This window comes from Pelodiscus sinensis, chromosome 2, assembly GCF_049634645.1.
Source record: "Pelodiscus sinensis isolate JC-2024 chromosome 2, ASM4963464v1, whole genome shotgun sequence".
In the NCBI taxonomy this organism is placed as follows: Eukaryota; Metazoa; Chordata; order Testudines; family Trionychidae; genus Pelodiscus; species Pelodiscus sinensis.
The window spans coordinates 174,119,116-174,146,041 of NC_134712.1; the positions used below are offsets into that span (position 1 = coordinate 174,119,116).

The window sequence follows — 26,926 nt, forward strand, 5'->3', positions numbered from 1 at the left end:
CAGTAATAATAACGTAATAAGCACCTTAGAATATCCTTTTTCTTTGTACCCAGGGGAATGTGCATTAGCTTATAGACATTGTAACACTAAGTATTTCCTTATTGGTGGAAAAATACAACCTTGCCATGTTAACTTATGCCTGACATGCTTGGAAACCTATAGTGTAGGAATATAGCCAAATATATAGTGTGTACACACACGCACACACACACACACAAAGCACTTGCATTCTAGCTAATCATCTGGAAGCTTCAAGACCAGTGCTTCCCTTCCAAGTACTTCTTTAAGACCTAGATTTATTTAAATGCAGCTCTTTAGGAAAGCACCACAGCATGTGCTTAAGTCCCAAATTAAGCACATGTAAGTGCTTTCCTGAATCAGAGCCTAAGTTTGTACTGTAAGCTCGAGAGAGGTAATGAGGATATCTAAGAAACTTCGTCTCATACTCAAATACATATCCCTACACATTCCTGCACTCAAGTCACTCTCCCAAATGAATGCATCTTTAAAACACACCTGCCTTTATTTCCCTTAAATTTACAAGTGGTGGGCATTTTACTGCAGAATGATTTGCATGAAATTTAACCTGGCTGATTTAAATACCCATAACAAACAAATCTACAAACTACATTCCTGTCGTCCATCAAGAATGCACTTGGAGGAAGTGATCTGCCACAATGGAAACAAATTATTTCAAAAGCAGCAAGGGATTTAACCATGAAAATAAAGTCCTGGGTGCCCACAAGTGCCTCAGCTGTTTAGAGGTTCCAGTGAACAGGCAGGGCATAACCGCGTGAAATGAATGCAAGCCTTGTAAAACCAACAGCTATGAAGTCATTTTACTCTGCTTTTCACAATGTGTTCCTTTGATCTTTCCTGCCAAATACAAGGGTGTCAACCACTAATATCACAAATGGGAAGTTATTCAGAAATGTCTCTGCCAGCATATATGACAAAGCAACCTGTCCAGGAAGATTAAATCTTGGAGACTGACTCTTTAAATCCTCTTCTTTCAAGATCATCTAAAATAGTACATAGTTTATAATGGGTCATTCTTGGATTTACAGTGTAATTTCCATGATCCCATTGAGCTAGAATCTGGCAATTTGATTAATAACTGGCTACTGAGTAGAGAAAATAGTGGTTAATCTGAAAGCCGACCAGACGGGTTATCCCAAGAGGCCACCTACAGTTTTAAATCAAACTTTAACTCTCCACAAGACCTCAAACACATACCAGGGCAACAAACTGCTTACCAAAATGAGCTATATTTCCTCCTTAACCTGTCCATTTTGAGTGTGAGGTTTCCAATATAGTGAAATAAATGTAGGGTGACTATTTCCCAAAGGGAAAATGGGACACCTCAGCAGCTCATTCATGGGTCCTTCCCCATGCTGTTGCCAATCCCTGGAACCCTGTCCCCATGCCACATTGTTGCCTGGTTGCTGAAACTCTAAGAGTCCCCCCTCAAGAGGCTGCTGCCTCATCCCTGGAGCCTTGCTCCCATTCACCCAAACTCACCCCCATTGAGGGAGGTGAGAGACTGCCATCTCTGCTTACTACCTCCATACTGGACAGGCCCCTGGCTGACGCCTGCAACCTGAACCGTCTCCTGCACCCCAGTTCCCCACCTCAATCCTGAGCCCCTCCTCCTGCAACCTCAAACCCCACATCCCTGGCCTCACCTCAGAGCCTGCACCCCAAACCACTCCCCCAGCTGAGAGCTCCCTCCCATCACTGCAGACCCCTCATTTCTGGCCCCTACCAGAGCCCACACCCCCAGCCAGAGCCTTCACCCGCTCCTGTACCCCAACCCCCTGCCCCAGCCTGATGAAAGCGAGCAAGGGTGGATGGAGTGAATTAGGCTGGGGCCTTGAAGAAGGGACAGGGAAAGGGTGTTTGGTTTTGTGCAATTAGAAAGTTGGCATGGACAGCAGGTGGAGACCCTTTCAGGACTGGCTCCTGGCCCTATCCCTTCTGCCCACAGCTCCTCCCCGTAGCCAGAGCCACATGTCCTCACCCCTATCTGGAGGAACCCCAGGCCAGCCACAGGTACAGTCGCACCTCCCTTTCCCTCCCCAGACCCAAGGTGCCCCAGGGAAAAGTGCCAATTCCTGATACTTTTTATATGCCCCATGCAGGTTCCAGGGCAGCTGAGAAAACAGTAATTACCACTCTGCTTCCTGGGTGCCTTATCTCTCTGGAGTCCAGGGAGATACTGATCAACCCAAGAAACTGAATAGAACACACAGCCTCCTCCCCACTCCAGAAACTGCATGGGGCATAATAAAGCAAAACAAAAAAATCACTGCCAAACTCCATAACCATACCCTCCACCCATGTTGGCAACCCTATTATCAACTGATCAAATTAACAAGAGCAAATGAGGCAAATTCCTCCTTTTGGAGAAAAAGTCAGGACAGCTGAGTTAGGGTTTAAAAAAGGGACTATCCCTGCCAAAACACATCAGATTTTAGCCAAGAAAATTGCCAGGAATATTTTTTTAAGTTAGAGCATTGATTAAGTGGGGGGAAGGGGAGATATGTGTAAATCAATGCAGTCTTGAAAAGGGACAAAGTATTTTTTGTGTTTTGTGGATTTTGAAGAAGTTGATTATTAGAATGATAGGAATAAAATATATCAGTTAAAAAGACCAGCACCTAGTGTCACGAAGGGAAAGAAAATTAAGATCTGTCAATGATTTTTTTAAGTTCCTTTTTTATGAAAGCCACACACATTGTAGAGAAGAACATAGTATACAAATGTAGAGAAAGGTATCTTGTCTCACAAAATGCAAGATAGTCTTTCCACAATTTGTAATAAACAAGCACAAGCAATATTAGGTTCTGATGATATTAATGGAACTGCTCTACTGGTTTCATAGTATTTTAATACATGGTGAAATTACTTCGTTCTCATTATTCTACCATGTAAGGAAAACAAACCTCAACCCTGCAAATAGTGTTACTAGGAGACTGAGAACCTGAATGTTTCTGAAGTGATCAATGATTAAGGTAAACATGAGTAAGATAGAGCAGCTCTGTATTGATTATAGACTGCTTTCTTTGATTAAAATATCTTAATTAAATAATGTCACGGCCTTTGAAAGATGGTGCTTGCCATAGGCCAGTATATGCACTATGATAATAATAAATAATATTTCACTGTCATATTGAGGTTTTCATCTAAAGAGCTCAAAGCACTTTTCATAAGGAGGGAAAGTATCACTATTCCCATTTTACAGATGTCTTCGGAGACATGAAGCCCAAGGTCACGAACAAGTCAGTAGCTGACCAAGCAATCAAACATAGGACACCAGACTGTCAATCCAGTATTCCCTCTTATTAACCACACAAGGGACAGATGACTGCAAAACAGTACTTTAGACCAGTCACTAACTTTGTGACAAGACTTTTATGAATTATCTTAAACTGACTCACGAAACTTGACCTCCCGGCCTTCCAGAAGACATGTCAAGGGGTAGTAGATAGGAAAAATAATCTGATCCATAACATCTCACCTATATTTACATAGATGCACGCAATTTTGAATACTACCAATGTCTTTGTTCTCTTGACCTTCCCACTGAAAACTGACCATTATGCACTGAATGAACTAAGAGTAGCTAATCTGAAATACTGTTCACATCCTATAATTTAATTTGATTTGTTGAAATGACCCTTTTTGACAGCCTCATTTGCTGTGGAGATGTAACGCCTTTCAAATTTGTAATGGGAGCAATGTACCTGTGCACTAGTGTCAGACCTTGGTGATTTGATTATTTTGTTGCTGAAGGAATATAGACACACCTTTCAGGCTTCTGATACTTCTAACACTCTTGTCAAAGTATACAGAAAACACCTAAAACAGCAACTTTGCAGCAGGATGTTTTAATATGGCCTATTCAATTTTTTTTAAAATTTCCATTGGAGTAGGAAAATAAGATAATGCCAGGAATCACTCTTACAGAGAAGTCGTCCTATCAAATCCACATTGAACAGGGGTAGGTGATAATTTTTGATGGGTGGGGGGCATGCCAAGAATTTGGTAAGTGGTCAAGGTCTTCACTTTTCCATGATATTAATGGAGGAGGTGCAGTGTCTAAAAAGGAGGTTGGGTGCAGCAGGAAACTTGGGGTAAGGGATTCAGGTGCAGGAGGGAGTGTGGGGTCTGGGAGAGAATTTGCATGAAGGAGCGAGTTGTGATCTGGGGCAGAGGACTAGGGTATGGAGGGGGTCAAGGATTTGGGTCGTGACTTAGGGCAGGGAATTGGGGTGCAGGGAGTGGGAATTGGTGCAGGAGTGGTGGTGCAAAGGGTTTGGGTTATGTAGGGAAGGGATGAAAGGAGGGGGCAGAGAGTTGGGGGAGGGAGAGGAGGAGGTGCCAGAGGCAGGTTCTGACCAGGGGACGTTTACCTGGGCAGCTTCCAGCGAGCAGCCCAGCAGGTTCCTCAGCCAGGGTGCCTGCCCTCCATGCCCTTGCTGGACACTCAGGGCAGCTGGCTGCAGTGGCCATGTGTGCGTCTCTGAACACTGTGAGCATGGTGGGAGGGGTACTTCATGCTCTGTCTGATCTTCAAACAGGTGTTCCCATTGGCCAGAATCCGGCCAATGGGAGCTGCGAGACTGTGCTGCGGGGGAGAGGAAAGGGGTGGTATGGGCAGTGCACAAAGTCTCTCTCCTCCCCTCTCCCAAGTGTGCAGCATTCACAGACACACTTGGCCCTGCAGCCAGCTTTTCTGAGAGGCATGCAGGGGTGGGGCAGGCAGAGAGCCTGGCTAAGGCTGCCACTGGGACATGGGCTGGAGCCAGTGGCTTGATGGGCTGGATTTGACCCACAGACCATATTTTACCCACCTCTAATATAGAAGATCTTGACTCCAAATAATTTTTCCTCCCCTTACCCATGTCAAATTTCCACTTATGTTTTTTCTACTGCCATGGATCCCAATGGAAATCAATCTCTTGTGCATGTTGGCAAGTGTTTGTTATCACTGTTGCTGCTGGCTGATCTCAGGAATGTGGAGGATTCCCAAGTTTGACACTTTCCTCTGCAAACTGTTTAGATAGAACAAACCAGATTCACATTTGTGACCAAGAGTGACTGCAAGCAGGATACAGCTGTACCAAAATGCCAGAGAGAGTTTGGAGTGATGGTTCCACTTAGAAACTAGTGCACATTGAAAGAGCAGAATATTGGAAGCGACACCTGTTCTGCAGAGCTGACAGGACAATTCTGCTTTCACTAGCTAAGCAATTCACAGGTGTGAAAGACAAGCTCAGGAACTCTACTAATTCTCTTGTGTTTTCTTATGCACGTCTCAATTTGCAGTCCTGTCCCCCCCTCCCCCATCAAAGGCTTATAGGCACATAAGAGATATTCATACTACTTTTAGCAGGACTTCTATTTTACAAATATTTGCCTTAATCCTGCAATATGGTGTATGCTGCAAACTCCTGTAACCACACACTTTACATCGCAGAGTTGAAGACTCAGGGAGTCAATGGGTGGAGAGGGGAGAGGAAAGATTTTAGAAATAGGTGAGGCAGTTTGTCCTCCTAGCTACAGCACTGGACTGGGGCTCAAGCAAACCGAGTTCCATTCTCAGCTGTCCTGCTAGGCTGCCTCTGTTTCCCCATCTGCAAAATGGAGATTATGACACTGACCTCCTTTGTAAAGGGCATTGAGATAGATGGCTGAAAAGTATCATATGAAGATGGTGATAATACTTTATACCATTTTAGCTAATAAAGAATTCATTTTTTTTAAAGTCCCAGTTTTCATCATCATTTTATTCAGAGAAATCTGAATACCCCATCCTTAATTAATGTGATATGATATTTTATGCTGAATGAACAACATCTGTTGCTCATGCTTTTAATACTACTGGAAATACTTAACAGTAATGTCTCTAAAGGCACCTTATGTAAAAGTTACCACAGTCTGTGATACTTGGCAGATATAATACATTTTGGCTATTTGCCCTATCAGTGAAACTTGAGATTTAAAGGATCCAGGGCCAAATTAATCCATGCAGTAACATCAGGGATAAATTACATTTGGATTTTGCAAACGTTTGTGAAGCTGGCACAACAAGGCTCCCTTTCGGTTGGAAATAGAATCTGGATTATTTTAATTTACTAGATCTTTTCATTTTAAAATGGAAAAGAAATGTTTAAAGTAATGAGGGACCTTATAGTGTGAGTCTTTAAAAATACTTCCTATTTAACAATATCTAGCTCTGTATGGTGATTTGCTGACACAATCCAGAATTGGCTCAGAGTGGCATTTTTTGCCAATCTATGTGTTCCCTTTTGCTTTTCAATCCTTAAAGTAAAGGACAATGAGCCTTCAAGATGGCTGGTTAGTGTGCTGGGGAAAATGGATGAGATATGGGTTCTACCTTTTTAGCATCTCTTGGCTATAAGCAGTTTTACTACAGCAGTAGAAAAATGGATGAGGGAAACAGAAGAAAATACATTTTGACTTATCTTGTATCAAATATAGCTGAGAAGAATCAAATTAAACTGTATTGCATCAGGGAAGTATTTCTTTCTCCTGTGTGCAAATGACAGGGATATTTGAGGCAGAAGAAGCAACCCCAAGATTAGCATTTATCATTTTACCGAGAAAGGCTCATTTCCCAAATGGGTTTTGCTACAAAATGCAAGAAAGAGGAAACAACATAATAGTTGCATCATATCACCACAATTGTGTTTTCAGGTGCTGCTGGTTCATTTCACTGCAGCATTGCTAATATCAACTATTTCATATACTGCATGCTGGGGAAGAACACGAAAGGATTCCATGTTTCTAAAACTGAATTAGTTCTTTGTTAAGAGAACTATTTATAGAGGAGCTGCAGCTGGTAACCAAGCCACGGGGTACAGACTGACTTCCTGATGCTTTCTCCAAATGCTTCCCTCCTGAAACGTGCTCCTCACTCCATGTTCCATTCAGGTTGTTACTGAGAAGGGTTTTTATTAATTATTAATTATTATTATTATTATTATTATTATTATTTCTCAAGCTCTTAGTACAGTTCCCTTCTGCTTTCCCTCATGGCACTTTTCAGGGCTCATAATCAGAAACAAGATAGACATCAGGTTTACACAGCCACATCAGAATTGTGTGGGTTAGTGCTACATACATACAACTGGAACCCAGGTGGTAAAATACTTGCTTTCATCCCAACATGCTGTGTCTTTAAAATAAGAAAGATACTTCTCAAGGATATTGTAAGGATTAATTAATAACAACCCCTATGTTGCTGATATCAGCAATGCATACCAATTAAATATGGCCAAGACACCACTGTGCTGATAAGTAAGATACCAGTTAGCTGAATCCTTCAATATTATCTGAAGGGAAACTACAGACCTATAATAACAAGCACTGAATCTTACACTGAACTCTTGCATTCACATGATGGAATGCTATGCATGGAAGTACAAGTGGTGGTGATGGGGAGGATTGGTAGTATAAAAAAGAAACTAAAGTGTTAAGGAGAAGAAAGAAAAAATAAACACCTTCATAGTGGCTTTAAGTACTGTTATATTACACAGGCATTAAAATGGCCATCATCAGCACACCCAGCAGAACCCTGCATCTATTACAGCATAGCAAATTTCCAGAGATGAGCTCTTTTCATTTAGATCTGCAGCTGCTTCTGACATCTCCCAGCTGAAAAGAGTTGAACTTTCTAGCAATATTAAAAACTCATCCTATCTTCCTCTTGAAGCTGTAGAGGAAGAGCAATAAAAATAAAAACTCTGCTGCAGCCAATGTGTTTACTGTCAGGCACAGAAAACTTGATCGCAGTAAAAGCACAGTAAAAACTCAAGCCAAGAGATTTGTTTCTAGAATTCATGCTCTCTCTGCACACATAATTCTGATGCAATGAATATGTGGCTGTGATCTTTACGGTAATGCTGTGAGTCAGCAGTTAATGGTCAGTCTCCCCTGTTTGAAGCTCAGTGTGCAGGAAGAGTAATTATAAGTAAAAATCTTTTATCAAAAGAATTTAAATTCCCATTACTTGCCACAGGTGCTTAAAACGCTATAGGTTATCTAACTAATGATACTGTTGGACAAACTGCACAAACAATTTATCTATAATGTAATCATACTGTCGATATGGGCAACATCTTTTGGCACTATGCTGAGGCTTGTGTAATTGATCACTGCTTGAAAAGGCTAGTCTTTCACAGTTACAGGTCATGACTGGCAGGAGCAGTACATCTGTCACACAGCCAGCTGATAGAGGAGACTGCACAGCACAGCATCCTACACACACAGAGTGCATGTTCATGTCTCAAAAGATGGCTCTTGTTTCTTCACCCCGTATCTTAGTTTTCACTCTGCTAGGTTTGCTGTTCAGTTTTGCAACCACCTCATTCATCTACGTGTGATGCACTGGAAATGTTAATGCCATGGGAAGATAAAACAATAATACAACAGTTTATCACTTCAAAACACTAATATCTCTTGGATGGAAACAAATTACCCATGAGGTCTTTCTGATGCCCTCAAGCAGAGGAGCATTTGGCATGCTTTGAGTGAAACAAGCCAAGGCATGTGTCTAAAGAAATGTTTGATGCTGGATTATAAAGTATAACAGAATAATTCAATGCTAACTAAAACAAAGGTTCTGCTTTACTTATTTTTCTCAACACAGTGAGTAGAATCTAGACAGCTACCCAAAGGAAGGATCAGTATGAGTTTACTTACCATGACTGCACAATTCTTTTAAATACATTTCACAAATAGTAGTCCTGTAGCATCTTATGAGCTTTCATGGGCAAAACCTACTTCCTCCGATGAAAGTAGAGATTTTTTTTTAAATTACAAACTAAAACAGCTACCCCTCTGAGATACTTAAACATTTCAAAATTATTATTAGTGTTATCTATTATTTGTAAGGTGGAAGCACCTAGAGCACCTACTTGTGGACCAAGATGCCACTGAACTAAGTACTGTCCAAATATAAAATAAAAAGACAGTCCCTGCCCCCAACGAACTTACAGGTAGGGCCAGATCCTGTTTCTTTTCAAGTAAATGAGAGTTTTGTGATACACTTCACATGGAGCAGGAAAAGACCCTTGATTTCCTGCAGACCAAGCTTCGTAAGTAACCTAATAGCACTAATGAACCATCCTGGAATACATATTTAAGGGAAGGGTAATTAATATCACAACAGTTTTCAGTTTCAAGATTTTGAGGGGATATGAATAATTATGTTGCTTTTCGTCCAGAACCCACCTTAAAAGATAAAACCACATACATTTTACTTGAATAAGTAAAAACATGCTTGTCATTGGGTGCAATGACAGATTTAAAAATGTTTGGGAACATAACTTTCCTTTCCTGTTACAATTACTTCAGCAGAAGTGGAATGGCTCAGGCGATTAAGGAATGAGATACAGTGCCTGTCACCTTAGACTAGATCCTTGACTCTACACATCAGTACTGACAAAAAGACTCTGCCATCTGGTAGCTTACTTGGTAGCCTGCCTCCAGCACAAAACCGCTCCCACAACTAGCACTCCATGCCTACCTCAGTAAAGATGACAGGTACTGAGTAAATCACCATCTTACTTGCAGCTCAGGGCTGCTGCAGGGCACTGTGGGAAAGCCTGCATCTGGACTGCCTGTGCTACAGCAGTTCTGTGAATACAGAAAATACCTGAGTCCAGACTGGCACCTCAGCCAGAATTCCTCCTGAGGGGCTGTGAGAAGGGGTGTTGGGAATGCATATTGCAGCAGCTCACCTTTGCAGGAATGCAGTACACATTCTTCCCCACCTTGAGCTGCCATTACCCCCATTCCTTGCCACTTTTCTCAGGTGGCTAGTGCTCATGGGCATATGAGCAGGGCCACAGTGGGAAGGAGCAAAGCTTTCTTGTGTGTTCCCGCGCCCCCCCCCCCACACACACACATTTAACTACAGTGCCAGGCAGAGTGCAATTTAGGCATTGGAAATGAACCACATGTAGAGTCACCCTCACCCCTCAAACAACATGCTCCAGCACAAATGCTCACCGCCACCTTGGCAAAAATGTTTTGAACATAAACCAGTCATCACACTTCTCTCACAAACATAATATCAAGTGTTCAGTTGGTGTGTACGCTGTGTTTATCGTATGAGCAGGATTTTGGTAGAAGAATCCCAATCATCTCATTCCCATGATTTGAGACTGCCCTCTTTGATCTTGCTAACTTGACAGGATAATCCCATCCACTCTCCCTTTCAATGTTCTAATGCAAAGACTCTTTGACAGGTACCTGGAGGGGAGCTCTGACAGCTTCATCTCAAAAGTTGCCCCAAGTTCAAATGTGTTTTGCATACACATAGAAGGGCTAGGACTAGATGTTTGTCATGTAGTCATCAGGGTATTTATTAAACATTCTGCAACTTCCCCATTATTGTTGTAAAAAGGGATGGTGGGCAACAGCAGCAGGTTTAAAGAAACATATTCCAAAGTTACCACTCCTGCTACCTTTGCACATGCTAATTCTTATGCAGTGAAACAGCCATGGATGATTTTCTCCTGGCAAGCTTCTTAGGCCCGGTGGAACTTTTTTGATTAAAAGGTGATCTGTTTTGTTTTTCAGAAATGCTTTCTCATCTCTTTCCTGAATCCCTCTCTATTTCTCCCCTTCCCCCTTCCCCCCCCCCCCCAGAAAGACAAGTAAGAGGGAGAGAAAGAGAAAAACCTCTAGCCTTCAAAAACTATTTTTAAAAAACTAAATGAAATGTTTGATTTTGAAAAAAATGTTTAGACTTTTTTCCTGTGAAAAATTGGAGACTTCAACCAGATCTTCTGCTGCTACAGGACTGAACTGGGACTCAGAGAAGGGTACTATTTTTTTTGTAACTATTCATAATCAGTCCACATTATTTAATGCTTTATAACAGTTTCTCTTATTCTAAATAAGAAATTTTAAATTACAAAACTTAACTTCAAATCATGTGACCAATGGTTTGGAGAATGTTTTAAAATTAAAATACATTTGATTGACACTCTCCCCCTCCACCAGACTGTGACTTTTCATATGTACTGTGTCAATCCACTAGTCTGTCTGTTCAAGAACTCCTCCTAAATGGTAAGTACTCGGACCACCACATCTGGTATGCAGATTCCTCTTATCATAACTTAAAGCAAAGTCAGGGTTTGATTGTTCCAGGATAATGGGATATGCCTGGAATTCAATTGTTTCTCATAAAATGGAAAGGAGGGAGTTATACTGCAGAATAACCACAAGAGGGCAGCAAGGGGCCAGAACAGTGATACCCCATTGGCCAGCAGGGGGCAGAGGTGGAGAAAGGGACAGTTATCTATTATATATAGGGTGTCTGTCTGTCCCTTAGCTGGGAGACATGCACTTTTCCTCTAGCTGTGCCCCCTGGAGCTGCAGCAGCCATAGACAGGTGCTTCTCACCTGCCCCTAAGTTCCTGCGTGAAAGAGGGCTGAGGTTGTCCCCTCTCCCCAGGCCAGCCTGCATCCTGAACTCCTCATCCTTAGCCCCACCACAGAACACTGATTTAAATGAAGAAAAATAAGCAATTATTTGAGTTAAAGACCCAAACAATGCTGCGTAAATCTTCTAGTTGTATAAATACTGAAGTCCAATATGTCTGTAATTCCACTTTTTGAGGTAGGTTGTATTGTATTGTTTGTTTCAGTAGAACACCCATGTCAGTGCTCTGTCATCAGATAAGGACATTTTCCAGCCATGCACCAACACTTTATTATTACACAACCCTCCTGACTGATATAAGTTACATCAACACAAGCAATCGTATGGACAGCACTAGGCAGCCAGAAGAGTTCAGCCACTGCTGCTTGTGGAGGTGGTTTTATCATTCTGATGAGACCGCTCTCTCCCATCAGCATACAGCATCTTCAACAGATGTATTGCAGCAGCACAGCTGCATTGGTGCTATATAGTACGTGTCAAGCTCTCAGACAATCATCATTCCCAGCTGGAAACTTCTGAGCAGCGGTATTAACAGAAAGAACAAAGGCAGTTGAGCCAACTAACTTTTTTCTCTTGTCCTGAATGCCTGCTTGGGTTTTGAAGACTAGTTACATTATGTTTTCTATCTCCGCAGCACTGCTGAGTGAATTTCAAGGCCCAGGGGACATTTAACACTAAGCCCTGGGCCACTTTAGCCCATCCAGTTGTAACTCATAGAGAGTAGATACAATTTATCAGAGCTGCCAAGAATGTGCTGCCAAATTGAATTTCTTCCTAAACTGGTTATTCTGAAGTGACTCTTGGCTGAGAAAAGTTTTTAACACACATCTCAGTAGCTCAGTACAGCTAGTAAGAGATTGTCTTTCATAATGACCTGGGAAAATCACTTCCATATCCTTGACCAGGATTTTGCAATGATCAAAAGACTGACCCCAGAAAAACATACTTACATTTTTTTTACAATAATAGATAATAAGTTAGATGTTTCTAGGATATAAAATAACATTACTCAGTACACTTACTTCAATGGAGCTAAGTCAGTACTGGATGGATAATCATGTAATGCACTTATGATCAATGCAGCTAATAACTGTATATCTCAAAACACAGTCTTAGTATTTTTCCTCCAAAGAGCTCCAGGCAACTGGGGTCAAGAGCTTGGAGAGCAATTAAAAAAAATTAGATGGTGATTTTAGCCCTTTATTTTCTACATACAATGTATTCAGAGAACAGGTTTATAATATATTTGTTGCTCCTAATTTTGACTCCAGCAATTCCATGTATGGGCAGGTTTCTAATTGCTGCTTGGTTTCCTAGGTCACATGATTTTTTTGCAAATATGAAATAATGCAAAAGGAAAGAGAACATATAAAACCACACCAAACATGCACCTCATCACACAGCACTAGATCTTATGGCTCCTGACCTGCAGGGCTGGGCTGAGTACCATGAAAGTTTGGACCAGCTGCCTCTCTCTCATGCACAGGATCAGTCATGCCAGATTTAAGTGAGTGGTGTTACAACCTGAAGCACAAGGATGATCATGGTGAAGAGGCAGCCAGACCAAGTGGAAGGGGTAACTGGGCAAACCCTGAGCAGCTCTATAATCCTGTGTGCCTGAGCACAGCATCATGAGAAGGAAGCCAAGCCCAGGCTATGGGATAGAAGCTGCCACAGTGAGCTGAATGAGGGGGAAGACTTATTTTGCAACCACCACTCCCTTAAGCTTCCACTTCCAAGGGGCAGGACAGATGCCCTCTAGGGCCTGCCAGCCTCCAGGGCAGGAGAAAGTGAACTAACATGAAATTACCAAAAAACTAACAATGAAATGTTACAAGAAATAAAGAAAATGTCAAGGAGCTCTACAAATGGTATTGTTTCTGCTCCCTACTTGATGATTGAAACTCTATAAACAGGAAGAGAGCTCTTCCAGAGGAAATAATACAAACCCATATTTGCAGCTGATGAATACTGTTCTCACACAAGCAGGCCTATTTGCGTGAAGGACAGAAAGTCCTCAAATAAATCCTGATTTGCATAAATATTCACAGAAGGGACCATGACCTTGGTTGAACTAACAGCTTTTTGCAACTAGCACAAATCTTTGTTAATGTTATTTTTGCAGCAATTGCCAAGCTCTACCTGAGACATAACACTTCCCTTTTATTTTAGTTCAGCTATTGGGAGCTGTGCCCAGGGAAACACCCCTTGAGGAACCTGGTTCAAGTCCCTTTTGCAAATAGTGTATGGGTTGCACAGACGCTAAGTCTAATCATAACTTACCTGAAGTGGCAATGATTCCACTGCTAGGTTAAATTTGCCAATGAGGTCTGGCTGGCCAGTGACTGACTGCAAGCAATGCATTCAAAATATATCATTCAGAATCAAGGGGAAAAATCACCCGAGGGACATGTTTCTGACTTAATTTTCTTTTACTTTGATTTATAGTTATTCCATTAAAATGATGGTATGGAGTTACACGTATGCTAGTGAAATAACTGTTAGATTAAGCACAAAACTGCCTCACGAAGGAAATTAGAGAGACAAGGTGAGTGAGATAATAGCTTTTATTGGACCAACTGCTGTTGGTGAGATAGACGAGCTTTGAAGTCACAAAGAACTGTTCTTCAGGTCTGGAAAGATAGTCCTAGCATCACAGCTAAATGCAAGGTGAAACAGATTGTTTAGCATAAGTAGTTTTCACACATTAAAAGTAGGGTCTTAAATTCATAACCAAGTAGGGTCTTAAATTCATAACCATTCAAAGCACATCACAGACCATGGAATCTGGTGTCCTCCCATGAAATCTGGCCTTTTTGTGTGTTTTTACCCTATCCTATACAGATTTCATGGGGGAAACCAGTGTTCCTCAAATTGGGGGCCCTGATGCAAAAGAGATTGCAGGGGGATTACAAGGTTATTTTAGAAGGGTCACAGTATTTCCACCCGTATATGGGTGCGTCTATACTGCACCATTATTTCGAGATAACTAGCATTATTTCGAAATAACAATATGAGCATCTACACAGCCATTCCATTATTTCAAAATTAGTTTGAAATAATGGGCAGCTTATTCTGAAATCTGTAAACCTCATTCCACGAGGAATAATGCCTATTTTGAAATAACTATTTTGAAACAAGGCGTGTGTAGATGCTCCACTGCTGCTATTTCGAAATAGTCCCTCACCAGGGCCATTCTAAGTTATTCCTCCCCAGTGCCTCCTGGGGCTCTAAATCGAGATAGCATGTTTATGTTAAGGAAGCCTGCCTTGGACTAATTTTGAGGCTTCCCTGCAGTGTAGACGTGCTATTTCGAAATAAGCTATTTCGGAATAACTGGAATAGCTTATTTTGAAATAAGCGTGCAGTATAGATGTACCCTTATTCTGCGCTGCCTTCAAAGCTGGGCAATTGAAGGAGCCCACCAGCAGCAGTGCAAAAATAAGGATAGCAATACTGTACCCATATCACCCTTACTTCTGTACTGTTGCTGGCGGTAGCTCTGCTTTCAGAGCTGGACTCCCAGCCATCAGCCACTACTCTCTAGCTGCCAGTTTTGAAGGTAGCACTGCTGCCAGCAGCACAGAAATAAGGGTAACAGTGCCAGAACCCACCCCCTACAATAATCTTGTGACCCCCTGCATAACTCCTTTTTGGGTCAGTGCCCCTACAGTTATACCACCATGAAATTTCAGATTTAAAAATCTGAACTAATGAAATGTACTATTTTTTAAAATCCTATGGGCCATGATATTAACGGGAACATTTTAGGGAGTGTATAGAAAGTATGAATTGCATAGGACATCAGAGGGTGCTTCTTGCTGACAACAAAATCACTACCATCTTGAATGCTATAGACAGGTGAAAGGAAGGGATATTTAAGGGATCGTTCGGAAAAGGCTTTCCTTGTCAACAGATCCCCATCTAGATTGCTGCTTTTTGCCAGCAAAGAGCCGCGTCGGCAAAAAGCGGCATCCATTTCTATTCAAATGAAGCACGGGATATTGCAATAGCGATGTGCCTAATCTACATCCCTCTGTCGGCAGAGGGGTGTAGTTTAGACACAACCCTACTGTGGAAGAGAATCTCCAGAAACTTAGTGTGCTGCTGCTAGGGACTCCCTCGAGGTTCCATAAGAGACGAGCTCAAGATGATGTGATGAACACCACGGGGGCAACAGGAAGTGCAGGCTGACAGTGAAAGCATTTTCTTGTTCATCCAATTTGGGAACAGGTACTTCCTGCCCCCCAGAAGAACTTTGTGTGGTAAGAGAAGGCATAAATCTTTAAATGCCATCATTCCTCCATGTGAATAGCTGGGAGAGATGGTTGCTCAGCACTTCCTGAGGAACTGGGCAGTGGGTCCCAGAGCTTGGTGGGCTGGTCTAACGTTAAGCACCAGAAGGTAGAATCACAGCAACTCCAGGAAGGAGCTGGGAAGGAAGAGGGAAAAGATAGATGATGTTTGTGAACCTGAACTTGCAGGGTTTAGTTCTCAGCCCAACCTTGTGAATGCATGTCAAGCGTGTAACATACTAGTACCTGAATGATCCTGTACACATCACCGAAACAAAGAGGTGGAGAAGGCTTTGATCTTATAGAGCTGCTGTATTTACATTCCTGAGCACTGATGCCATTGGACTGCTAAATAGAATCATAGAATCATAGAACCACAGAGCTGGAATATGCTATTTCTCCATTATGAAATGCAAGAGTGCCTTCTTCCTAATGATTCAACGGAGTTGTAAAGCTTTGAGATCCTTTCTTTCTTCATATGCATTATGATTCTATTACATCCACATAGTCAATCTTTAGAATTAGCCTTAAGCATCTTTTCCCCCTCAACAAGCTTTCGTTCTCCTTTGGCAGTAGCTACTCTCTGTTTCAGGTAATTTCATTTTTTTCTTTACTGTCTTTTATACTGATACTGTAATAGCAGCTTCCCCCAGTAGTGTGGCTACATTTTCAGTGGTTGGAGAACCACTGCAACAATGAAAACTAGAAAAGGGTTTCTAAGAGTAGAAAGATGTCTAGTCTCCCATCCCCTTTGCTAACTTTCAAAACTTTAAGCTACCATTAAAGACTCTTGAGCAAGTAAAAAACACAAAGCATTTCAATTAAGTGACATTTTCCACCCCACTTGATGGTCTAACTTGTAGCACCTCATCCTCGCCCAACCCTGACCAAAAGACTTAATACTGTTCAGTCCCTTATTCATTTCTGTTGTAACAGAAGGGCAGTGGCAAGGAAATTTAGATTCTTCGCGTGTTTGAAAGTCATAGAGAAAAACAGGACAACATGATACAGTGTGTCATAGATCCATACTCTTCTTCAATCCCATTCAGCATATGTCAGGCAAGTTCCTATGCAGTAGCCATTTCAGAGATGAATGTTGCAGCACTAGTGAAATACTGTACAGTCAATTCTCATAAAAACTTGGGGAAGTTTTAAACTGCTCTATGGAAATACAAAGGACATGATAATATTCACAGGCGATTTCTTCCTGGCAATACCGTCAGGGTGGGGAACAGGGCAAACAAGTAGCTCAAGGTCACACAGGGGGAAGTCTACACCTAAGTTAGGAACTGCACCATGGCTCGGTTCAGTGCCTGCTCACTAACCCATTCCTCCTATCCTTCTGTCACTCAAGCAAGCATTTGAGCTAAAAGAAAAGGCACTGAAGTTCCAATCATTCCACTCTTCCTCTCTCTTTCCCTCCTTCTGTTAACTGCCCCTCACACTACCCATGCAAATAGATCAGCATTTCTCAAACTGTGGGTGGGGCCCTCAACGTGGGTCGTGATCCTGTTTTAATGGAGTCACCAGGGCTGGCAATAAACTTGCTGGGGCCTCGGGACCAAAGCTGAAGCCCAAGCCCCAGCGAGCTCTTGGGTGGTGAATCTCAAGTCCTTGGGTTTTAACTTTGCTTCTCCCTGGCCACCTGCTCTGGCAGGCTTAAACTTTGGTCCCTCCTTGTGGTGTTGTGTAGTATTTTTTGTTGCAGAAGGGGGTCACAATGCAATGAAGTTTGAAAGCCCCTGAAATAGATCATGGGTTTCCATGGGTGCCATAAAAATAAAACAATCTGAGTCATACTGCTCATGTAGCTTTCCTAGTTATTCTATGCCAGGTGGCACCAAATAGATATTCCCTAAATAACCTTGTAATAATGCTGCTTCTCACAAGGTCACCATGTTTTACTGATGACCTGCAATAGGTGACCCAAAAAAAAAAGAAAATGAGCATGCCATTAGCATGAATCCCATGTCAATTTTGAACAAACACACCATACAGACTTTCTGAAATCACAGGCTGTAGCTGTTCAGGATGCAAAGCTGACTTTCTTAGACTCTATCCAAGCATCAGTAATGTCTTGAACAGTGGATCTTCTACAGTCAGTGGGTAGCATGTTCCTAAGGGACAATTGTGAGTGTGTGCACACAGGGGAATTCTTGACTTGATTTCTGGTCAGCGTCACACATGAAGGCTCTGGCAGTGCAGTGGGAGCTTTGTTAAGAAAGAAAGAAAGAAAGAAAGAAAGAAAGAAAGAAAGAAAGAAAGAAAGAAAGAAAGAAAGAAAGAAAGAAAGAAAGAAAGAAAGAAAGAAAGAAAGAAAGAAAGAAAGAAAGAAAGAAAAGGAAAGGAAAGGAAAGGAAAGGAAAGGAATCAAACAAAACAAAGAAAACCCCATCTTATCATTCATCCCCAGCAGCCCTTACCGTAAACATTGCTGAGTCCTGTGCTCCAGGAACCAACTCTTGGGGTTGAAAAATCTGGCCAGATATTGACTTGCTCTATAGTGCCTCTTTTTTGGGAAAAAGCCCATCAAGGAGATTGTGATGAGACAAGTCCTCAGATTTCCTAACCAATCTGGTTTCAGACCAGCATGGAACACATATGCTGCACTTAGTTGTGTGCATAGAAGATCTTTGTTTGACAATGGATGAAGATCAGGCATTCATGTTGATACTTTTAACTTAGTCAGTGCCTGTGAACTTTGTTGATCATGAGGTTTTATTGACTTATTTCTTATACCACAGCCCCACTCTTCTATGCTTCTCCAAAGAACCTTTCCTTCTTCTCCTGATTGCCTGAACCTTCATTCCTCTTCCTCCAAAACTAATTAGAACAAGATCCTGCTTCAGCAATGTATTTATGCATGTGCCTTATTTCAGGTGTATTAACTTCCATGGAATTACTCAAGATTAAAAGAAGACGCCTGCTTAAATACCTTGCTGAATTGGAGCCTAGGTGTTGAAACTCAATATTATCTCCCAATGATTTTTCCACCAGATATAACGAGACCTTCTCAAGGAATGATGCCATGCAAAGTAACTCTTCCAGCTCCAGTATCTCTGGATCTTCTCTTCTCTAACAACCAATGGAGCCTTTATGCAACATGTTTGAAAACAGTGTCATCCAAAGCCTGGAAGGACAAGAGGGAGAGTTCAAATCAGTGTCTCTCTCTCTCTCCTAAATGTATTGGCTTGCTAGTTTTATCCCTTCTTTGCCTTGAAGTTTGACATTGGAACATCCCTACAGTTATTCTTTAGGACGGAAAATAATATCCAGGCCTTAACTGTGAAGCTATATTTTTATTTGGAAGGCAGGATAGAGGGATATTTGTATGTCCATTTCCTTTGTCAGCATTTTTGAAATATTGATTTTTCTCATGTATATTTTTACCCGTAACTAGGATCAGCAGAGATTTTCTAGTTTAAAAAACAAGCAGTTAAGATGTAGCATACAAGGAGCACCTTGTCATGACAAATAACCTTTACTTATTCATCAACACCAACACTGTTTGGGCAGCTCTGGGAATAGCATGTGGTTGTTTTTATTTGCTACTGCAGTGTCAGCAAAATGCAGTGTCAAGGCTGAAATCCTTCTCTCAGATATTCATGCACTGCTTCGAAGGCAAAAATCTGGGATTGTTTTTTCTTAGGTCATTTAAGAAGATTCCTATTTTTAGGACTATTTCATGGCAATGGATTGAAAGCCTTAAAAATCCTAAATATGGAGAAAGGTAGCTGATAGAGCTGCAATGGGAATCTGGAGACCTAGGTTGGATCCTCTCTCTGACCTCATTTGTGACCTTGAGCACATCACTTTACCTTTCTGTGCCTCTGGTTTCCCCCTCTATAAAATGAAGAGAATGACATTTACTTGCCCTTTGTAAAGTTCTTTGAGATCTGTGCCTAGGAAACACGTTTAAGAACTAAGTATCATTTGTTATCCAGAGTCTAGATAACTGTTTTCACTTTCACTAATAATTGTTGACATCAAATTTTGAAACCATTCTATTCCAGATATAATTGCATCCCCGATACACTGATTTTTCTCACATTAGAATTAGCTATAATAGAACAATTATATGATTATTAACATATGAGGCTCCAAAGACTGAAGATTTAATGAGCGTGATATGTAATGAAACACTGCATTACATTTTTACAAGTTTTAATACAATGTACTATAGTGGTGTGAGAGTCCTGCAGTACAATGCAAGGATGCTAATATTAGACTGAATAGTGAATATTCCTACAAACCAGTATTGGCTTATTAGCTATGTCAAAGAAAACAATAAGTAGAGTCAAGCCAAACTCCATGAGCCACCAGATTGGTGGTGTTTGTACAAGAAAATAGAAATGGTCTTGTTTTCCAGGAGAAAGAGACAGCATTTCAAGTGCAGATGCTGGCTTATCCCAAAAAATCACAAACAAACCCCCACAGTTGAGAGTCAATTAGATAATATGTAGGAAGCAAGAAGGCACTACAAAGCCTTTGAAATTATATTGCTCAGTTTCTTAATATGTAAAACACTGTCTCAAAAATAGACACTAATGTGATTCCATAGTTACTTAGCTCCTATTTGTGCACACATTTACTTACCTGCACATTTCTAATAGACCCATTACAGTCTTCTGGACCTTTACCCTCCTTCACTACAGACCATCCATTTTGGCCCCTGAGGGGCAGTAGTGTAGAAGAAGGTGGCAATAACTTACCATGCAACCCATGCTTCTCTGCTGCTGGTAGCGGTGCTGCCTTCAGAGCTGGGCACCAGCCAGCAGCCAGGGTTCCCTGTAAGATGTGCACTTGTGGGCTGCTTCGGAGAAATTGAAATGCCACCCAACTGATTAACAGAGCATTCGCAGCTAGGTTTTATGTTTCTGTAGTTGGTGCACATTTGAACATACCTCTGCGCACATAAAAGCTATTCTGCACATGGATGGAACATTGTTAGGAGTCACTGCTCTCCTAAAGCTTCTCATGCCCCTCCCCCAAATACATTCTGTAGACCACAGAGGGCATGCCCCCAATTTGAGAATATCTGTACCATCCTGCCTGATTATTGAATGGAAGGCCTAGAAAAAACTAAAAATGTGATCATATAATTAGTGTATAATAATGCATATGTACAAGAGGGTAAGTATTAAGGTTACATAGACCACCTTAACATTGCCTTTCTGGCTGCTTTGCTTTTAACCTTAAGATTTCTTTTTAACAACTTTTCAGTATGGAGTCTTTTAGATTTTTAAAACCTATTGAAAACACAACATTTTTTCTATTGGCTTTAAAGGATTGTGGATCAGGCCTTAGGGACTATTTTAAAAATTGTCAACAAATTTGTACTTTTGAATATTTTTCAAGAATTAAACTATACACATTTGCTAAGTTTTAAAACTAAAACAATAAAAATGACTAGATTTTCAAATACAACATTTGATTAATTTCACAGTTCATCTATTCAACTCACAGAATTGATCCTTGTAGAAGAAGTAGGCATACACAGTACTTGCTTAATTGAGCATTGATAAACTCACCTGAAAACATGAAAGTTCCAAAAGCAAAGAGCATATGAAAACATAGAGATAAATGTGCGTCTAGCACAATGGAGACCCAGGCTTCAGTCTTGGCAATATTATAATACCAATAACAACAATGATAAACTGTTTTGCAACCCTAACTATGACAACTATATGCTCCAATACTTAGTGCAGGTTCAAACTACTATTATATTATATAGACTATATGCAGCAAACACAGTGCACAGTTATTACAAACAGAAGAACCTGCCTCTCTACTTCCTTCTTCAAATGCAATGATGCCTAGAGGATCTATGGCACTATAAATATATTTATTCCCCTTCACTTCTATCCAAATATTTTCTACTGTGTCAGACAAACTATAACATCATTTTTTCTCTGCAATCTAAATGTGATCCATCACCTCACCTCCCATGTTAAGCCTTTACACTACACTGGAAATTGGGAGCAAGGATAATCATGTCTGGATCTGAGCTGCTTTCCATCATGTCTCTCCCCACAACTGGCAACGCACAGAAAAATATCTATGAAAAAATCCCAGCCTGAAAAATGTCTTTGCTTGGGAGTCTGAAGAAGTCACATCACATGGAAATTCTATCCTGCTTTTCCTCTCTCAGCATCTCTCTTGTTGTGATTTGTCTTCTGACAGTGGCTACAGGGGAAGGGGAAGAGAGGAAAGGAAATATCCTATTAAACCATATTGGGATTTCCCTTGAGACCTTCTTTGACGTGTCTTATCAAGAACTCAGTTTGGCTCTAGACTTCATTATTCAGGTATTTTTACACTGGCATACAGCAACACTATGCTGTGTTGGTTACACTGAAACACAACAGATCCAGAATTACACAGAGACTCTTACATACATTCACATATTCTATTGCAGTGTGTATAATAAATGCCTTACACATTCAATAATCTGTGTATGATTGGAGAGGATGTAGTTTGCTTGTCCATGTGGTTACCTCCTAAAACTCATCATTTGACATAGCTGTCCACACACATGCATGCACATCCATACTCCCTCCTTAGCTTCCTAAAGCATGAATGACTTTAAGGGGGACTTGAGCAGCAAACTCCATGTGCACATTTGAAACTCTCTCTTTTAGTGATTATGGGTGTGATTCAGAAGCACTCCGCACTGGCAGATCTCTGCTCCCCTTGAAGTGCCAGTAATGATGTTATTCACTGCTAAACAATTAACTCCAAAAGTGCTAAGTGCCTACTTGTATTCCAAAATAGCAACAATTGTGGGGGGACAGATAGCACTGGGTGGATTTGACCCGTCATATGAAAGCAGGGGAATTGAACTCAGGTTGAAAGAGTGGTCAGGAGTATACAAGGAACACAAATAAAGTCTGACTGAAAACTTGAGTCAAACCAGTGCATAATGTTGCAAATAAAGACCAGCACAGGAGAGGCAGTATGGGTAGTAGTTAGAATTACAGTAATACAAAGTGGCCCCGGGGCAGGAGGTCCTATTAATGTTAAATGCTGTATAAAACACATAAGATAGCACAGTCCCTACCACAAAGAGTTTACAGTCTGATTTAAAGCATGATGCCATAAGGCAAGGAGGTTGTGCTGTGGAAAAGGGTCTGATGCTAATAGTGAATTTCAAATTGCATATGAACAAACAAGGTGATGCAATTGTGGAAAAGGTTAATATCATTCTGGGATGTATTAACAGCAGTATTGTATGTAAGACATGGTCCATAGGTGTCCCACTCTACTTGGCACTGGCCACTGGGCACCTGAGATGAAGTTCTGTGACCAGTGATGAGTATCACACTTCGGAAAGATGAGCACAGATTGCAAAGTCCAGAGGAGAACAAGACATCTGGGCTGTGTCTAGACTGGCAAGTTTTTCCACAAAAGCAGCTGCTTTTGTGGAAAAATTTGCCAGCTGTCTACACTACCCATTTCAATTTCCGCAAGAACACTGACGATCTCATGTAAGAAATCAGTGCTTCTTGCGGAAATACTATGCTGCTCCCGTTCGGGCAAAAGTCCTTTTGTGCAAAAGCTTTTGTGCAAAAGGGCCAGAGTAGACAGTTCAGATTTGGTTTGCGCAAAAAAACCCCGATCGCCATTTTTGCGATTGGGGCTTTTTTGCGCAAAAGCGTATCTAGATTGGCCACGGATGCTTTTGCGCAAAAGTGCTTTTGAGGAAAAGAATCCATTCCAATCTAGATGCTCTTTTCTGCAAATGCTTTTAGTGGAAAACCAGTCTAGACGTAGCCATGATGAAAGATTTAGGAAACCTGACATATGAGGAAAAGGTTAAAAAAAAAAGCTGGGCATGTTTCTTCTTGAGAAAAGAAGCCTGAGGAAGAGGAGGGACCTGATAATTGTCTTCAGATATGTTAAGGGCTGTGTGGTGGGATAATTGCCCCACTCTAGCCAGGAAGTAGTCAAAGCAGGCTGGAGGGAATCTGTGAAGAACCCTGGCAAATCAGGGAGAGGCTTTTAAAGAAGCCAATCTGAGGGCAGCTTGTTAGGGCAGCCCTGTATATAAGGAGCTGCCTAGCAGAGAGAGGCAGTTGGGTGCTTATTAGTGAGGGTGTAGGTGGGGCGGATATAGGGCAGGGCGAATGGGGCGGCCGCCCTGGGCCCCGCACTTCAGAAAGCCCCGCTCATGAGCCGTGGCGCCGCTGCGCATGCGCATGGTGTCACTGCGCATGCGCCGTGGCAAATGGGGGGCCCCCGCGGAATTATGCTGCCCAGGGCCCCGCAAAACAGTCATCTGCCCCTGGGTGTAGAATCTGCTGCCAGTAATGGAGAATCACCTTCAATACAGCAGCGCTAGGCAGTCTTAGAGGGAGCAGAGCAAAAGAAACTCTCTTTGAATACCTGCCAGGTTGCAGGCTTTGCTGTAAGAGCCAGGAAGGAGCGAGGGATCTCAGGGGAAGTGGCACAGGGAATAGGAGGCAATCAAAGGTGAGTAAAAGAGGGCAGGACAAGGCTGCTGCCAATGGGATCTTGGATCAGGACCCAAATAGTGGGTGGGCATGGGTCCCCCTTTTTTCCTTACACCACACGTTGCCACCAAGAATAGTGGTCAGTACAAACTGTGACTTGCCCTTGAGGCAAAGGGTCTAGGATTTGAGGCCACAGTGGCAGGTGAATCTGATATCCCCAGAAGAGGGATGTGGCCCATATAGACTGTGGCTTCAACCTGAGATAGGGGGGGCTATACATTGGGGGCACAGTTGGTCACAATAGTGGGGGAAACAGAGGACTGCTGATATACCCCAAGAAGGAGGGGTGGTGGTGATGAGAGACCACTTTAGTAAGCATTGCTAAAGGGCAATGTCCCAAAGAGGACACCAGCCAGAAAGAGGTGCCTTGCTGATGACAGAATTAATTCCCTGGAATTACCAGTAGGAGGCACGACTGTTGAGAATCCTGCCTGGCGACAGGCTGTTGTAAAAGACTGGAAAACAATTGTTCTTCATGTCTATTGAAAATAAGACAAGTAGTAAGGGGCTTAATTTGCAGCAAGGTCAATTTTTATTCTATATTAGGGAAACTTCTAATTATGAGGGTATTTAAGCTACAGAACAGGTTGCCCAGGGAGGCTGTGGAATCCCCGACAGTGGACGCTCTTAAGACCAGGTGGGTCAGAAGTCATCTACATTTATTGGTTCTGCCTCAGTACAAGTGTCTGGACTAGACTGTATTTTGAGTTGTCTTCTAGCCCTACATTTCCATGATTCTATGCAACAAGCAAGTCTGACAAGTAACATCAGGGGAAGACAGAGAAAGGATGAGTGCAACAATAAAGAGACCTCTTAGTTGCATAGGCTAATATTTTTTGAAGTAAACATGACAGTTGGCACAGCCAGTGGGGAAAGCATAACAGCCTACCTGTGACATATTAGATCAAGTTAGTACCTTATTTTCATAGATAATAAATTCAAATATCACCAAAAACACATACAAGCTGGACTATGCACTCAGGAGCATCTAACAGTCAGATGTAACATTTCATGTCCATTTTGCATTGCATTTATTTGGCAAAAATTCTTTTATACAAGCTGCATCACAGTGCCTGATCCAAATCCCAGTGATATAAATGTAAATATTCCCATTGATTTCAGGCCCTAATTTTCTAGGAAGACATAAGGTCTGTTTTTATTTTGAAAAGTATTGTTCAAAGAAGCAAATACTTCAAAGAAGCAAATTTTTCACTGGTCATTCAAATTTTTTCTAATTTTGAAGTGACATGTAGTAGACTTCAAATAGCAAACTGCAAAAAACAATCTTCTCACATACTGCAAAAAAAGTGTGCCTATGTAAGATCATGCACACATACAAATGGTGTGCACATGTCATTTTATTCAACCAACATGCATACAATGGCATAACAATTTCTTCTGATCTGCTTAACTGTTGTTCTTTGCTCTTAGAATTGGTAACTAGCTGTTTGATAAAGACTTCATGACAGAAAAAATAAAAATGATATAGTAAAGTATGATGGATTTTCCAGCTCCTTCTCTTCTCTCCTGCCTTTATTCTAACTAACCATCATCTGGATATTTTATAGTTTTACCAGAAATCAAGATTTCAAGAATTATTGTCACATGAAAAAAGACAGAATTCTTTATGATATTACCACTGAGGAGACAGACACTTTTCAAGCAGAGCCACTTGATTTCTCAGCACCTCAGTGCAGTCAGTGTGTTTGATTTGTTTTTATATATTTCCCCATCATTATTATTAAACAAATCATCTCTACTTAATCACCACTGGAATCAAAAGTGACTCTGCACTGAAGCATTCTAAAATTAGACAACACTGATTAAAATTAATGCAAATACATAGCCCTCTGTTTTGCAGTACTGTAATTTACAGAACAAGCCACCACAGATATACTAGTAAACAGGGATCCATATTGGCTACATTTCTGCACCACTGACATTTGATAGTTTTCCTGCCACTCAGTCCTCTGAGAGTAGCTCTATAAAACAGCAAACACAGAGCTCCATTAAAGTGTTCCCCTTACCCTTTCCACAAAGCAGCAATAGTTCCATTCAGGAGTCTCACTGAGTTCTGATTCTTGCAAGTCACTGCTCTCCTTTTCACACTCACTGTCTCCCAATGCTCACCACTGCTCTACATGTCCCCTGGACAGCCGAGACAGGCATGTGCGGAAGGGACATCACAGCAAAGTTGCTAGGACCTTCCTGATATAATAGCAAGGCCTGTGCCAAAGAGGCGACATCAGGCCGCGCCAGATTCCAAGCACTGTGTTGATCTAGCACCTGTTGTCAGTCATAAACTTCTGACAGTCAGCTGTTCGGCTAATATTAACCAATGAAATTGCTAGTCAGAGTAAACTATAATGAAGGAAATCAATGAATACAATGAAAATAAGGTGATCTGGTTTTGCTTTTTTAATTAAAAACACTTTTGCTTGAACTCCTCCTGCAACCAGTTATTATACATGGTAACCACAGCTCTCACTACCCCAGATCTTTAAAACAATAAGAGAAGGAACAGGAGAGTCACTGTGAAGTACAGTACTAATCCACATGGCAAGAGACTAAAATAAGTTGTCATTTATAGTCACTTGTGAAATCAAAGCAAAAAACCCACTCTCCTCATAGTGTGT

The 26,926-nt window shown here is 41.5% G+C and overlaps 1 protein-coding gene across 5 annotated transcripts in view; it reads right to left on the reverse strand.

Annotated features, from left to right (window-relative positions):
- ARPP21 (cAMP regulated phosphoprotein 21) overlaps positions 1-26,550 on the reverse strand; it is a 263,033-nt gene extending 236,483 nt beyond the window's left edge. For 4 of the 5 annotated variants that reach the window (XM_014574051.3, XM_014574047.3, XM_006124005.4 and 1 more), the window contains exon 1: positions 26,318-26,550. The gene's annotated coding sequence lies outside the window, so the exon portion shown is untranslated. Of the gene's footprint in view, positions 1-18,200; positions 18,908-26,317 lie in introns of all 5 variants that reach the window. The other variant, XM_075921806.1, reaches the window with a different exon arrangement.
- Between the last annotated feature and the right edge of the window lie 376 nt (positions 26,551-26,926).